General features: G+C 41.4%; 1 long non-coding RNA gene across 2 annotated transcripts in view; it reads right to left on the reverse strand.

Moving 5' to 3' along the window:
• Positions 1–13,713, reverse strand: part of LOC138682313 (uncharacterized) — a 36,410-nt gene extending 22,697 nt beyond the window's left edge. For both annotated transcript variants that reach the window (XR_011322415.1, XR_011322416.1), the window contains exons 1-2: positions 13,419–13,713; positions 6,034–6,085 (exon numbers count right to left, since the gene is read on the reverse strand). This is a non-coding gene — a long non-coding RNA (uncharacterized lncRNA). The remainder of the gene's footprint in view (positions 1–6,033; positions 6,086–13,418) is intronic.
• Positions 13,714–13,723: the final 10 nt, after the last annotated feature.

Here is a 13,723-nt window from a genome sequence, read left to right on the forward strand (position 1 = left end):
GTCATTTAAATGTGGTCATTAATGATTTTCTTCAGTCTGATAAATTGGGAGCTTTCAGACCTGAAGAAATTTCTGTTCTGCTTTTACAACCTTATTATCTTCATTATTAAGATAGTTTATGTCTTTTACACTTGAATAGTCAGTTAACAGAATGCATTTTCCCAGAATTAAAACTTATGAATGACTGACTTTACTGGGCTTACACATGAAGAAAATTTTGGAACTGGAATGTGGGTATCACTTCTGTCTGGTACTGTAGTTGGGCTAGAGTAAGACTTGTACTTCAAAAGAATGGAAAATGAGGAAAGAAGCTCATGTCCTTGCGTTTGAAAGCAAGACAGCAAAAAGCCTAGCCATTCCACTGCTGGCTAAATGTCGCTGTAGCATCAGGTAGGCTGCATTCTGTAATGGAAGGACCAAGAGGATTTGTTGGGCCACAGTGTTAGTATGTGCTCTTTCTCCTGGCGGAGGTGAGAACATCACCCTCATTCCCTGTAGAGGAGAAGAGGCTGTTGGACTTTGTGATGCTGATTACCAATCAAAGAAAGAGTCTTTCACAGGCTACTTTTTTGCCAAGGAATTAAACAGTGCCAGGACACAGCTGTGAGCACTGGAACACCGTCATCTTTACTTTGAAATTGTTAGCATGGCCCTGCCATGATCCTGTCTTGGATAGCAGTAGCTACTGAATGTTATGTAAATCTTGGCCAGATGGATTTTTTTAATATATTATATAATAATATATGCTTTTCCCAGTCACTGGTGTGTCCCATGAAACCACAGATAGCAGAACAGGAGCCTAGGGACTGTTTTTGGGATTGAGTGGTGTTTATTCCTCACTGTGGAGGAATAAAGACTCCTTCAGACTCCTTTCTAAAGGACAGTGGTGCTCTTACTACATCAAAAACCTGCTCAACACTCTGGATCATTCAAAGGCCACTGAAACTGATGGGAGGCTACCTGTGACCTTGGCTTTAACTCCCTTCTTTCAGAAAGGAGGAAATGGGCATGTTGTTTTCTAGGTGATGCATAAGCAGAAGATACTCACTTTGACATTCTGTTGAGGTTATCAGTTTAGAACAACAGTCTTAGCCAAGTGGCAGGATAAAATCGGAAGCTTAAACATTGAGACTAATGAAGATGGATGAAGAGTTTCTGCATAGCCCGCTTCTCTTTGTAACTGAAGGCAGGATTAATTAGCATCTTCACATGTCAAAGGACTGACTACTGCTCTGAATGCCAGATCACACAAATATGTGAGGAACATAAAGCTCCTAGAGCGAGGACTGTGGTCACTTTCTTCATGGTACCTCCCAGACTGTGTTACTGCTTGGTGTATTTCTCTCAATAAACTCAGACTTTATGTATGGTGTGGGTAGGGAGAAGTGGTGGAGGGGCTCATCTCCAGGGGCCATGTTCTTCAGGAAACAGAAAAAACACAGTTCATTAAGAGCAAGCATTGTAGTTCCCTACAATGCCAACTTACTGATGTTATTCCAGAAAAGCTGGCAGAACAGATCACATTTACATTCTTCATCTTTGCACTCTGTTAACAAAGGCTTAGTTAATAAAGGTCATTTCCATGAAACCAAATGTTCATTTCATAGTTGAAAAAAGAGAGCCTCAACAGACAGTAACCAGGTTTCTATCACATATATTTCTTTATTTAGTCCCTCCATCATTAACATTTTCTGATTGTGGGAAGTTTATGTTACTATGAACTATGTTCTGATGGATATGTTTAAAATAATTACTTCATGAGACTGTCCCAACTGTTGAAGCAAGTTATCAGAATGGCACATTTTCAAATGTAATTTACACTCATGGTTGCTTTGGAAAGCAGACCTTCCTTCTACATTAGTGAAGAATGGATGCAACAAATCACAGATGACGAAAGCTGTCATGTTCAAGCATTTTCAGATGGTGGCAGTGGCAGCACCATGGGCAGATAGGTGAATATCAAACAGAACCAATGAACAATGTTTTAACATGATACAGGAATCTACGAGAGATCAACACATATAGACTAGAGTTTAACATCCCATAAGATCTCTTGTGTTCATCTCTTCCTCTCCATTAGCCCCCACCTTGACCCCGAAAAGGGAAAGGGAAGACAGAAGGTAGATAGACAATACTGGAGATGAATATATAAAATGCTGAGAAGCAATGGAATTCAAGTCAAAGAGGATTATTTTTATGGAAGGTAAAACACATTATCACAACAAGGGAAGTTAAAGGTGAAATGTAACAAATACTACAAATCTTAGGAAAAAAATGAGAGGAAACCTTCAGGAGAAAAAAACTCAGGGAAGATTTTAAAGCAGGAAGCTGGAGAGGACTTGTCCATTCCTTCTCCTCATTATTGTCTCACGCTTACTTTAGTGCACAAACCAGAACAATATAATCTTTGCCGATTCCTAAGGACGCATCTGTTAGCTGAAAAAAATCTGTAGTGAAACACATATTGACCATGCTGCCTTCTTTCTTTTCCCATGATTCTTCTCCCATGCGTGGAGAAGACTCCATGCATTCAGCTAAGCCATGTACTCAAGAATCCTGCAGGCCAGGTGAAACACTAATAAGGGGTTAGGTACAGATGGCATTTTTTCTCTTCTCTTCTCTTCTCTTCTCTTCTCTTCTCTTCTCTTCTCTTCTCTTCTCTTCTCTTCTCTCTTTTCTTCTCTTCTCTATGAAATAAAGAGGCTGGAGATTCTTGTAATTCTAACACAAAGTCATGTTGACTTTTTTAGTGGTTTATATGGTTATCTTCCCACTCTCTTTCAACCCAGCATGAACTTCTGTGACTAAATGATGGAGAACACTAGAATGGTGGCATATATTATGAAAATACTGAAGTAAACTGGCATTAGAGTTTTTTTCTATTTTTCTCTGGCCAAAGATAGGGACATTACCTACCATTGAAATATTTTCTAAAAAACTACCAGAGTTTAGTGAAGTTGCCATGTCTTGAAGTTACAGGTAAAACAGCTGACTAGAAAAGCATTGCAATAAAAATCCTCCATTGGGTCACCAGACTATTCAGATACTTTAAATACATTTTTAGTTTCTTCTTTAGCTAGACTGCTCACATTAGTACCTCCAGCATTAATTAAATATGTTGCTCGTAAAGACATAAATTGTAAATCTTTATTAAGGTAATAAGAAACTGTTGGTTAGAACCACAAGTGCTCATGAACGCTGGCACAAGAACAGCAAGACTTAAGGGCTGTGTGCATGGGCTGGTGACAGAGGCTAGTCAGATGGCTCTGACTATTATCTTTTGGATTAGGACATGTATAAAGCATGAGGATGTAGGCTGGTACTGCAACTAAAGATAAATCAGTGGCAGCATAAAGTCTGCCAGTATGGAATGTTGCTGCTCATCAGCTGGAGTTGTTTCCTGTTAAAAGAGACAAGCTAAGAAAGGTAAGGAATCTAATTCTCTTAGTATTGAATGAGAGACATAAATGGAGGACGTTGGCAGAAAATTCTTCTGTCCATCCTAGGAGACAGACTAAAGCCACCACTATCATGAATTCTGTTTATCTGGAAACCAGGTCCCAGCAATTAGGCAGTAGGAATGCAAATGAGCAAGGTAAGATTGTAAAAGTTTCTCATAGCTCGAAGGCTTGTGGCTCTGGACAGTCAACCTAAAAGAATTCTCACAACAGGTCATCTTGCCCTGAATGTGTCTTGACTGAGAAAGATCAAAATGAGAAAGCAAAGATCAAACTGAGAAAACAAAGCCAAACTCTGATGTTTCATCATGATGTCAGAAAATCCAGCAGACAATTTGGGGGTATTTTCTGCCATCCAGCTTGGCTTGTTATAGCCTAAGTGGATATTCATACCATCTGCTTTAGTTATTGAGATATTTAACTGACTGTGTTGGTGGACCAAACCTAAGATACTAAGTTTCCTATAGAGCCAATGCACATCCACAAAGGCGATTCAAAGCCCTGTAAGTTAGAGGTCTGAAATAGTCCACCACAGACCCCTGCATCTACCACAGACCCCTGGGACTCTAATTTGTTTCTGATAATTTCTGACATGAAATGGTAGACAAGAGCAGCTGGAGAGCAAAACTTTCCAACATTGAGTGCTTGTGCTTTTTATTAGCTCCTGCTAGCATCATGTGCTGGCCCATAGCTGCAGATAACGCTGAGAAGCATACCAGCTTTTGCCACACACCAGAGCAAAGAACATGATTTGCAAATTGCTGTAAATGACATCTGAAGAAAATGCTGAAGTGGCTGGACAATCTGGACAGTCAAGTTTGTGTGATGGAGCAATGACATAGAAATATGGGGAAGGAAAATTGTGCATAGCTTGAGTGAGCTGATGAAACATCCTCAGATCCTGTTTGCTAGAAAATAAAACAGAGGTAGCCAGATATTGGCATTGAATGGAAAAATAGAACAGATCTCCTTGCACTCTTTGAGGATTAGAGTTTTCAAAACTCTGCACTGTAAAGGTAATTGTATATCGTTGATGTATCTATTTATATGTGGAGGAGAAGGAAGGGCTTTCACAGTAAGGTCTTAAGACATTTTCTTTTTCACTTCTATGACAAGAGGTAATGAAACATAGGCCTGAAAATCAGATGGGTTGGATTCCCGAAAAAGAAAATGCCAGTGCTATAATAAAGCTACTTCACTTGTGTATAAAGCCTGCACTGGATTTTCTGATATTGTTGTTACTGTCATTTTCTGATACTGTTTTGCTGTCATTGTTTTAGCACGTAAGTACAGCCGATGAAGAGCACTGGCGCTCCACATGCTCAATATAAGAAATGGACCCTGCCCCTAAGACCTCAGAGACTGACCTGGAAAGCAAACTGTTGAGGGGGAATGTAGCCACTTTGATCAAAGCCTCTTACATATCAGACATGTATGGGTGAGCCAGAATCAACATCCAAGACTCCTAACTCCTACACTACCAATTACCTTCTTAAAGACATCAAGGGCAAGATGAAAAATTGCCAGCTGTGCTCTACAGTTGCTATTGCATAAATCATTCTTTAGATCAGACCAGAATCCCACATCTCTGGATTGAAGATAATACCAGGTGACTGACTGGTGAATTATAATGGAATATAATTCACATTCAGCTGGCTTCATTATGGTGTATCAGTGTCTGGTCAGCCTGGAGAGCTGCATTCTAACCCTGCTCTGAAACCAGTGTGATACTGCTCAGGCTGTTTACACCAAATAGCTCAAAGGTTATCTCATGCTTGTTGAGTGTTTATAGTTACTACAGTTATTCGGTGTTTCTGAATCTTTTAATAACACTAAGTATTTGGATAAAAACAGGCCCTTAGTGTCACAACTTAGAGAAAGTAAGCAGAAGACATTTGCAACTATTTGGTCTTAAGATCATAAGGTCATACTCCATAAGACTCTGTAACTTGTGGCTGCAAAGGGAACTGGTAAAAGAAAAGTCACCACTGAAATACCAATGAAGTTCTCAACACTTAGTGCTCTTTCTTTCAGCCATGTGTCAAGAAGAAGGCATCTTGAAAGCTTAAGTTTTTATTGAATTTGCATTTTCATGGTAATCTCTTGCTTTGGAACATTCTTCACCTGGCTCCAATATAAAAAAATACACAGGAGAGGACCAAAAGCAAGTCTTGTGCTAATGGAATGGGTAAACAACCAAGATACAGTGCTAAATTAACTCTGATCACATTATATGTAAGCTTAGAAAAAGATAGAAAAAAAAGTTTTCCTATCAGATTAGACACCTTTAACAATAAAGGAGATTGGAATGCTATCCCATTACTTTTGCACAGAACATGCAGACTCCCACATACTCTTTAAACATGTTTAAACAGACATGTTGCCCTCTCTCCCCAAAGTTTTAAAAATTACAATGCAGAACATCAGAGTACCAAAGCTATGTATTTCAGTAATAAGCAACAATCAACACACATATAGTATATTAACCAAGGAGCAGGAAAAGAAACTGGGGACTGAGGAAATACAGATTTTTTTAAAAGAAAAAATGGTTATAGGATTCTACATATTCACTTACAAGAGAGGGTCCTCTTCTGAGTTCAACAAGCCACATGGAGCAAAATATGTATCTGTCATGAAAAACAAAACAAAACAAAAAGTCATGACAATTGTCAAGAAATACGAGACAGACAGACTTGCCTAGGAATCTTTCCCCAAAAGGCTATTCCAACCATTCTCTGTGGCATGGAGCTCATTATCTCTAGTTTTCTTCTGTTCTGTTTAGGCTTTCATACTTCATCTCTCACTATGACAACTCTAATCATTGTCTCACTTTTTTTTCTCCAATTCAACTGAGGCAACCATCAATGTAAAACAAAACAGACTAATACTAAAGTGAATTGAAATGAAATGAACTCTGATATTCTTCAGAGAACATTATTCAAACTTACCATCCTTACTTGTGCTAATGTACCTGATGACTTTTGGTTTTTTGGACTAAAGCCTGAACAAATTCCATATATAGATTTTTGGATGCTTTCTTCCCCTTTCCTCAGTTTCAAATATTACAGATTTCCTTGCAAAAATCATTAAAGAAGCAAAATTTCCTCTCTGTTTTGCAGAAGATAAATGGACCATAATCAAAACAAGTAAAGTCTGATAACAGTTGGGTTCTGGGATTCAGTTCCTTGAGGAATTGGGAAACTGAGGCAATAACAATCTTCCTCAGGAATCACTCAGAAGGAGGCATGATCAAATTTAAATAGGAATCCAAACTGTGTATCTATCTTTCCTTGGACAACTCATAAGCATGTAACAAGATTTTTCAACTTCTGTATTACAGCTTTGACAGTTTGGACAATTTCTAGTAATGCAAAGCTTTGTATGCAAGTTATATACACCATGAGTTACATGAATTAACTTATCAACTGTTCACAAAGGGCTATTTTTTCAATTCTGTGGGACATGAGGTGTGTTAAACTATTGAGACACAAGCAAACATATAGAGATACATATTTAAAAACTGAAAAACTGAAAAGATCTAAAAAATTTTCTTTCCCTTTGTCCTGGTTTTGGCTGGGATAGAGTTAATTATCTCCCTAGTAGCTGGTATAGTGTTATGTTTTGGGTTCAGTATGAGAAGAATGTTGATAACACACTGATGTTTTCAGTTGTTGCTAAGTAGTGTTTAGACTAAGTCAAGGATTTCTCAGCTTCTCATGCCCAGCCTGCAAGAAGGGTGGAGGGGCACAAGGAGTTGGGAGGGGACACAGCCAGGGCAGCTGACCCAAAGTGGCCAACGGGGTGTTCCATACCATGTGACGTCATGCCCAGTATAGAAACTGGGGAGGGCAGTTGGCCTAGGAGGGATTGCTGCTCGGGAACTAACTGGGCATTGGTCGGCAGGTGGTGAGCAATTGCATTGCGTATCGCTTGTTTTGTATATTCCAATCCTTTTATTATTATTACTGTAATATTATTATCGCTACTGTTATCATTATTAGTTTCTTCCTTTCTGTTCTACTAAACTGTTCTTATCTCAACCCACAAGTTTTACTTCTTTTTTCCCAATTCTCTCCCCCATACTACTGGGGGGAGGGAGGGAGTGAGCAGCTGTGTGGTGCTTAGTTACCGGCTAGGGTTAAACCACGACACCCTTCTTAATTGGATTTTAAAAATCCAGCACAAGATGGTCACAGGCATCACTAATTATGCAGCTTTCCCCTTGTTAGGCCTAGATATTTTCAGATACAGCAGGAAATCAGAATGCAACAGCCATAAGCCTGACAGTTCTAGTATCTCATTCCCAAAGGTTAATGATTCCTCAAAGAACAGCAGCTCCCCTAGACAGAGAAGTATGTCACATAAACCTTATGCTAATTTAGCCAAGCTGTGACCATGTTCCTTTCAGACCTCCCAGAAGCAGCACCTGAAGGTAGGAGGAACGTGGGCATGGGGAAGGCTGTTTTCCCATCCATGCCACTGAGGTGCCACCTCCTGGGAGAAGCACAGCACATCTGCAGCTGCTGGCCTCCCACCAGCACACCTCTACCCTTTCTGAGCACAGCTGGGAGGAAGATGATTTCATGTGACACAGAGCGTAACAAAAGAAGGACATGTTTGTTTCTGCTGCTGTATCCACTCTGGTGGCTGGTTTCACTCCTGCAGTGAACAAGACCATCACTGCAAGGACTGAAGCTGCATTACTTCCATAGACTACGCTTCAGTGTGACTTTACAGGAGGGCTTAAGGATTTCGATAGGGAAGGACTCACACCCTTCCAAACAGGGGAATGACAAAACAAGTGAGTTCCCTCCCCATTCCCAATAAGTGTTGCATAATAGCTCATGGTGGCTCCAGCTCTCATCTGTCTCCCACAATGAGTAGGACCCCAGTTTAATCCCAGCTTTGAAGGCCCTCATCTCCCCACCCTAATCCTAACCATAACTGACCTGAAGCAGGGGGCTGCAAATTTCTTTCCACATCTCAACTCCAAACATATATTTAACTATAGCTCCCTTCTGAATCCAATGCTTATTGCAGCTTTCCTGTCTGAGCAGGAAAAAAATTCAGAACCTCAAGGGAGGACACAGTTGCCTTTGCTCCATTTGTAACTCTGTGAAATAACAGAACATCACCCCTGTACCCATTGCCTTCACCCCATGCCGGCCTGAGGAAAAAGTGCAGACACTGAGATGCTGTACTATTTGATTTTTTGAAAGATACCTTTGTGCTGGTTTTGGCTGGGATAGAGTTGATTTTCTTCATGGTAGCTGGTATGGAGCTGTTTTGGATTTGTGCTGGAAACAGTGTTGATAATGCCAAGATGTTTTCTTTACTGCTCAGCAGTGCTTACACAGAGTCAAGGCCTTTTCTGCTTCTCAACCCACCCCACCAGCAAGGAGGCTGGGGGGACACAAGGAATTTGGAGGGGACACACAGCCAGGACAGCTGACCCCAACTGACCCAAGGGATATTCCAGACCATATGATGTCATGCTCAGCATATAAAGCTAGGGAAGAAGAAGGAAGGGGGGTATGTTCAGAGTGATGGCGTTTGTCTTCCCAAGTTACGTGTGATGGAGCCCTGCTTACCTCGAGATGGCTGAACACCTGCCTGCCAATGGGAAGCAGTGAATGAATTTCTTGTTTTGCTTTGCTTGTGTGCACAGCTTTTGCTTTACCTATTAAACTGTCTTCATCTCAGCCCCAGAGTTTTCTCACTTTTACCTTTCTGATTCTCTCCCCCATCCCACTGTGAGGGAGGTGAGTGAGCGGCTGCGTGGTGCTTGGTTGCTGGTTGGGGTTAAACCATGACAACCTTACTAAGAATTTATTATATTTCTGGAGGCTGTTTTTATTTTTGAACTCTGTCTTGCAGCACAGCCTCTTAGGCCTGTTTTAACAGACTCTGCACCCTCTTAAAGGAGAGGAGAGGTGCATTGCTGACTGTTACCAGACCGCACCTCCCAATGCCACCAGCACATTCTGCCACAAAGGACTCCCCATAATCCTCCCACAAACAGACAAAAACGGATAACCCTCGTCACTTGTGTGAAATTAAACAGCCAAGCAATGCCTCCATGTTTTCAAGCAACCAAAGGATGTTACGTGGCTATTCTGACCATGCTCCCTGGGCAGCTAAACTGTCTCTTTCTTGCTGGAGGAAATCACAACAGCTTCCATCAGCCAGGTCAACAGAAGTCAGCCCTGGGTGACTTATAATCAGGGAAGACAAGACAGTTCCACTCAGTGTAACCAAAATACCTTGGCAGCAGATAGACTTCCCATTTACGAAACTGTAAATATAATTCAGAAGGGTCTACGTGCCACTAGAGAGGTACTTTCTCCTGTGAATGAACTTACTTCAAGTTCACAGCACCAAATTTGTATTACAAATGCATGCATCATTTTTTTTCCATAAATCCTTCCATAATTAAAGAATTAGTGAGAAGTTATTTCATGCCTTTTAAACTTCCATGACTGTCAAGAACACTATGGATCTGGTAACTTCCTACTATTGCAAACAGGTATGTAATTGCCCAAGCTGAGACCACCTTCCCTAAAAGGATGAGACATGTAGTCCCAGAATCCTCTATATTTAAAGTATGTATCATGACCAAACATATGGCCAGTGCAGATATGAGTTGTAACATCCAGGTGTGGATACAGACAGTATGGTGGCATTTCAGTGAAACAGGCAGACAACAGCAAGTATTAGCAATAAGAAGTAAATATTTTTATAGTATTAGTGCCATGCTAATCCCAAAGTTTTTATAAAATGTTCTTGAGCTTTTTCAGGGTGAAGAGGGACATGTGCATATCAGAAAATAGAACTCATTCCTTCAACATTTAACCTTGTTAAAAGAGAATATTTCTATGTGAAAAAGACACAAAAATGTAAGACTAGATATTTAAACCTTGGGGAATGTACTACTGACATGTAAGAGGAGCCATGTATGTCAGAATCCCTTTGATTCACTTTTATCAGATATCCGCTGTGGAGAGAGGAGCAAAATACTAACTGCTCACTCAGTGATGAAGGCGATACACATTAGGCACAGATTTCTTATAAATACGGAGAGAACGACTCTTCTTGGAAGAAAATAATGGTATGTTGGGGATTTGGGTATGCTAAGATATTTTCTAAGAATTATGTTGATGGGGTAGGAGCAGATACAAGAAAAGTGATATATAAATTGTTAATGAGGAGTTATAGATACAGTAAATGTGTTGGGTTTAGAAGATTTTCTCAGCTTGAAGTTTCTGTTTGGAGCTAGATGGGTACTTAATAAGTTGTTCCCTTAGAAGCTTTGACATGTTGATGATTTTTTGCTAGCCACTTCATATGTAGTTAGTGCCTAATTTTGTCATCAGTTGGGATGGAAAGTATTCATTGTCTCAGAAGATTAAAGCTTAGAAACATCTCTTTGGGAGACTGGTAAGTATTGAGAGTCTGTGGGTTGTAGACTTTTTTCTTTAAAGCATAAAAGAATGCATTAATTCCCTCAGGTCTTTGATTCAATAATACTTGTGTTACACAAATAAGATTATGAAACCTACATAAAATAAAAACTTGTAGTATGTATGTCCAAATAGCTTCTACCAGCTCTAAATGTGAGGCCTCAACACCCCGGATAAAAGGAAGCAAAGCCAAGGCTCTAATATTAGTTCAAGAAACAACAGCCTCTTAACTTTGTAAACTTCTCAGTAGTGTGCTATATGTAATGCAGTGTCCTATTTCAATTAAAATTTGATCAAGACCAGAACAGTATTTTTATTGATGGCTGCTCAGCATCTCTAGTTTCTCATGGTTTTGCTTTGGCTTTTAGTTCAGATATCCTTGAGTGCTGCAACCTCTAAACTTTCTCATATGTAGCAGTGGAGAGAGAAAGAAATAGAACCATCAAACTACCTTCAAAGATCCATGTATAACTGATCTATGTGATAAGTTACTGGTTCTCTGTTAAGAAAAAAAAGAGGGTGTTTTTGGTTTCTGCTGTCTATATTGTAACCACCTAACCATTCATGCATGTTTACACACAAGTTTAAATGACAGTTAAACCAAACTGCCCTGCCCAAATTCCTTAATTCAGTCTCTCTTGTGTCCTTCATGCAGTCTTCTCTTATTGCCACTAAATGCGTGTGCCCGACTTGAATCCTGCTATTGAATGAACTACTGTTTCCCTTTTCTTGTTTTCTTTTCAGAGGAGGCCTCACTTGCCTACTTTCCTTATATTTTGGGATCTAAATTTTTTGGATGCTGCTGTTGACAGATCTAAAATCCACACTGATTGCCCAGAATAGGGTCTGTCCCTGTTTTGCACAGCTGTTACCAACTGTTCTATGTTCAGCAATAGCATCAGTGGCACCAGTTCCTCTCCTTCAGCAGCCCAGCTTAAATTCAATCTATCCTGCATGAATTCCTGTCACTGGCTCATTCTTTTCCTGCTGTATGCTGCCTTCTGCTTTTTCTTCTGTACTGAAAGAATCTTACAGGAATGTAATGTGCCACACTGTGGGTAGATTGTATGAGGTATTAGCCAATAGATGTTCCGGCTGTCTTCGCTGTAGGTAGCAGTGATGATGTGAGAAGTTAGCTGGGGGTTAAAGAGAAACAAGACTTGGACAGAGCAGTTATTTGATTTTGCAGTCATGAGAATTGCTTCTAATATGCAAGAGGAAAAGCCAAACAGAAACATTTCCTGAAGCCATTTCACAGTTGGGGTAAATAAGAGTAACATCAGACTAAATGTGAATGTTACTGCATGCATTTGCTATACGATCTTTCAAAAGAGATGGTCTCAGTGCTTCCTTGTGGTTTAACCCTAAGCACCACACAGCCATTCACTCACTCCCCCTGATGTGATGGAGGAGAGAATCAGAAGGGTAAAAGTGAGAAAACTCTGGGGCTGAGATGAAGACAGTTTAATAGGTAAAGGAAAAGGTGCATGTGAAAGCAAAGCAAAACAAGAAATTCATTCTCTGCTTCCCATTGGCAGGCAGGTGTTCAGCCATCTCCAGGAAAGCAGGGCTCCATCACACGTAACTTGGGAAGACAAACGCCATCACTCTGAACATACCCCCCTTCCTTCTTCTTCCCTAGCTTTATATGCTGAGCATGACATCATATGGTCTGGAATATCCCTTGGGTCAGCTGGGGTCAGCTGTCCCGGCTGCGTGTCCCCCCCCCAGCCTCCTGTGCACTCCCAGTCTCCTTGCTGGTGGGGTGGGTTGAGAAGCAGAAAAGGCCTTAACTCTGTGTAAGCTCAGCAGTAAAGAAAACATCTTGGCATTATCAACACTGTTTCCAGCACAAATCCAAAACATAGCCCCATACTAGCTACTATAAAGAAAATTAACTCTATGCCAGCCAAAACCAGCACATTCTCCACACATTATTCCATGCCATTTACCTCGTGCTCAGGTCTCACAGTATCTAATACATTCTCATTACTCGCCACCCCCCTTCCCATCCTGTGATATAAACCACATGTATCATTCCCTTGGTCTATGGACCACCCCTGTAAAATGTCCACAAATATCCACAAAATGTCCATTGAGTTCATTTAGCCCACGACATTGGGCTCCGTCTGTTATGGTGGTCACTCAGGGCAGGAGAGGTGGTGTGTTGCTCGGAGTTATTGGGCACCAAAGCCAGCTCAGGTCAGGTCACTGCTGCACTTGCACTGTTTCTTGTAAGGCTTGTCCCCCGTTGGGAGGGGTGTAATTTTTTGTAAATTACACTCCTCTCCATATGTGTGCAAAGTGACCTCAGAGTCTCACTGTGGCCTGTGAGCTGTTTTAATCCACACCTCAAGGGTACACTGCCACACGTGCGTGCTTGCTGTTGTCCTGCCTGAACTGACCAATCTTTCAGGGTTTCCTCAGTTCCTTCTCTTTCAAAATACCGAATTTATGTCCCTGTAGCTCAGAAGGCATTTAATGCTCTCAGGAGTCTGACCTGGGGATCTCTGCCCGGTCACCGAGTCAGCGGACACACGTCCTGCCAGCCGCCGCAGGGCGAGGTGAGAGCAGGACGAGGTGAGAGCAGGGCGGCCGCGGCCGTGGTTGTGGCCGTGGGAGGCCGCGCGGGGACCTCTAGCGTGGGCGGCGAGGGGCCGGCCACGGCTGAACCGTAGCCACCACAGATATGGCGGCCCCCTGGGCGACGCATTGAAGATGGCGGACGTGACGCCGCACTCAAGATGGCGGCAGGAAAGCCCCGCCTCTCGCTGCCCTCAAGATGGCGGCGGGGCGGGGCGGGGC

Source organism: Haliaeetus albicilla, chromosome 27 (assembly GCF_947461875.1).
Source record: "Haliaeetus albicilla chromosome 27, bHalAlb1.1, whole genome shotgun sequence".
Taxonomy (NCBI): domain Eukaryota; kingdom Metazoa; phylum Chordata; class Aves; order Accipitriformes; family Accipitridae; genus Haliaeetus; species Haliaeetus albicilla.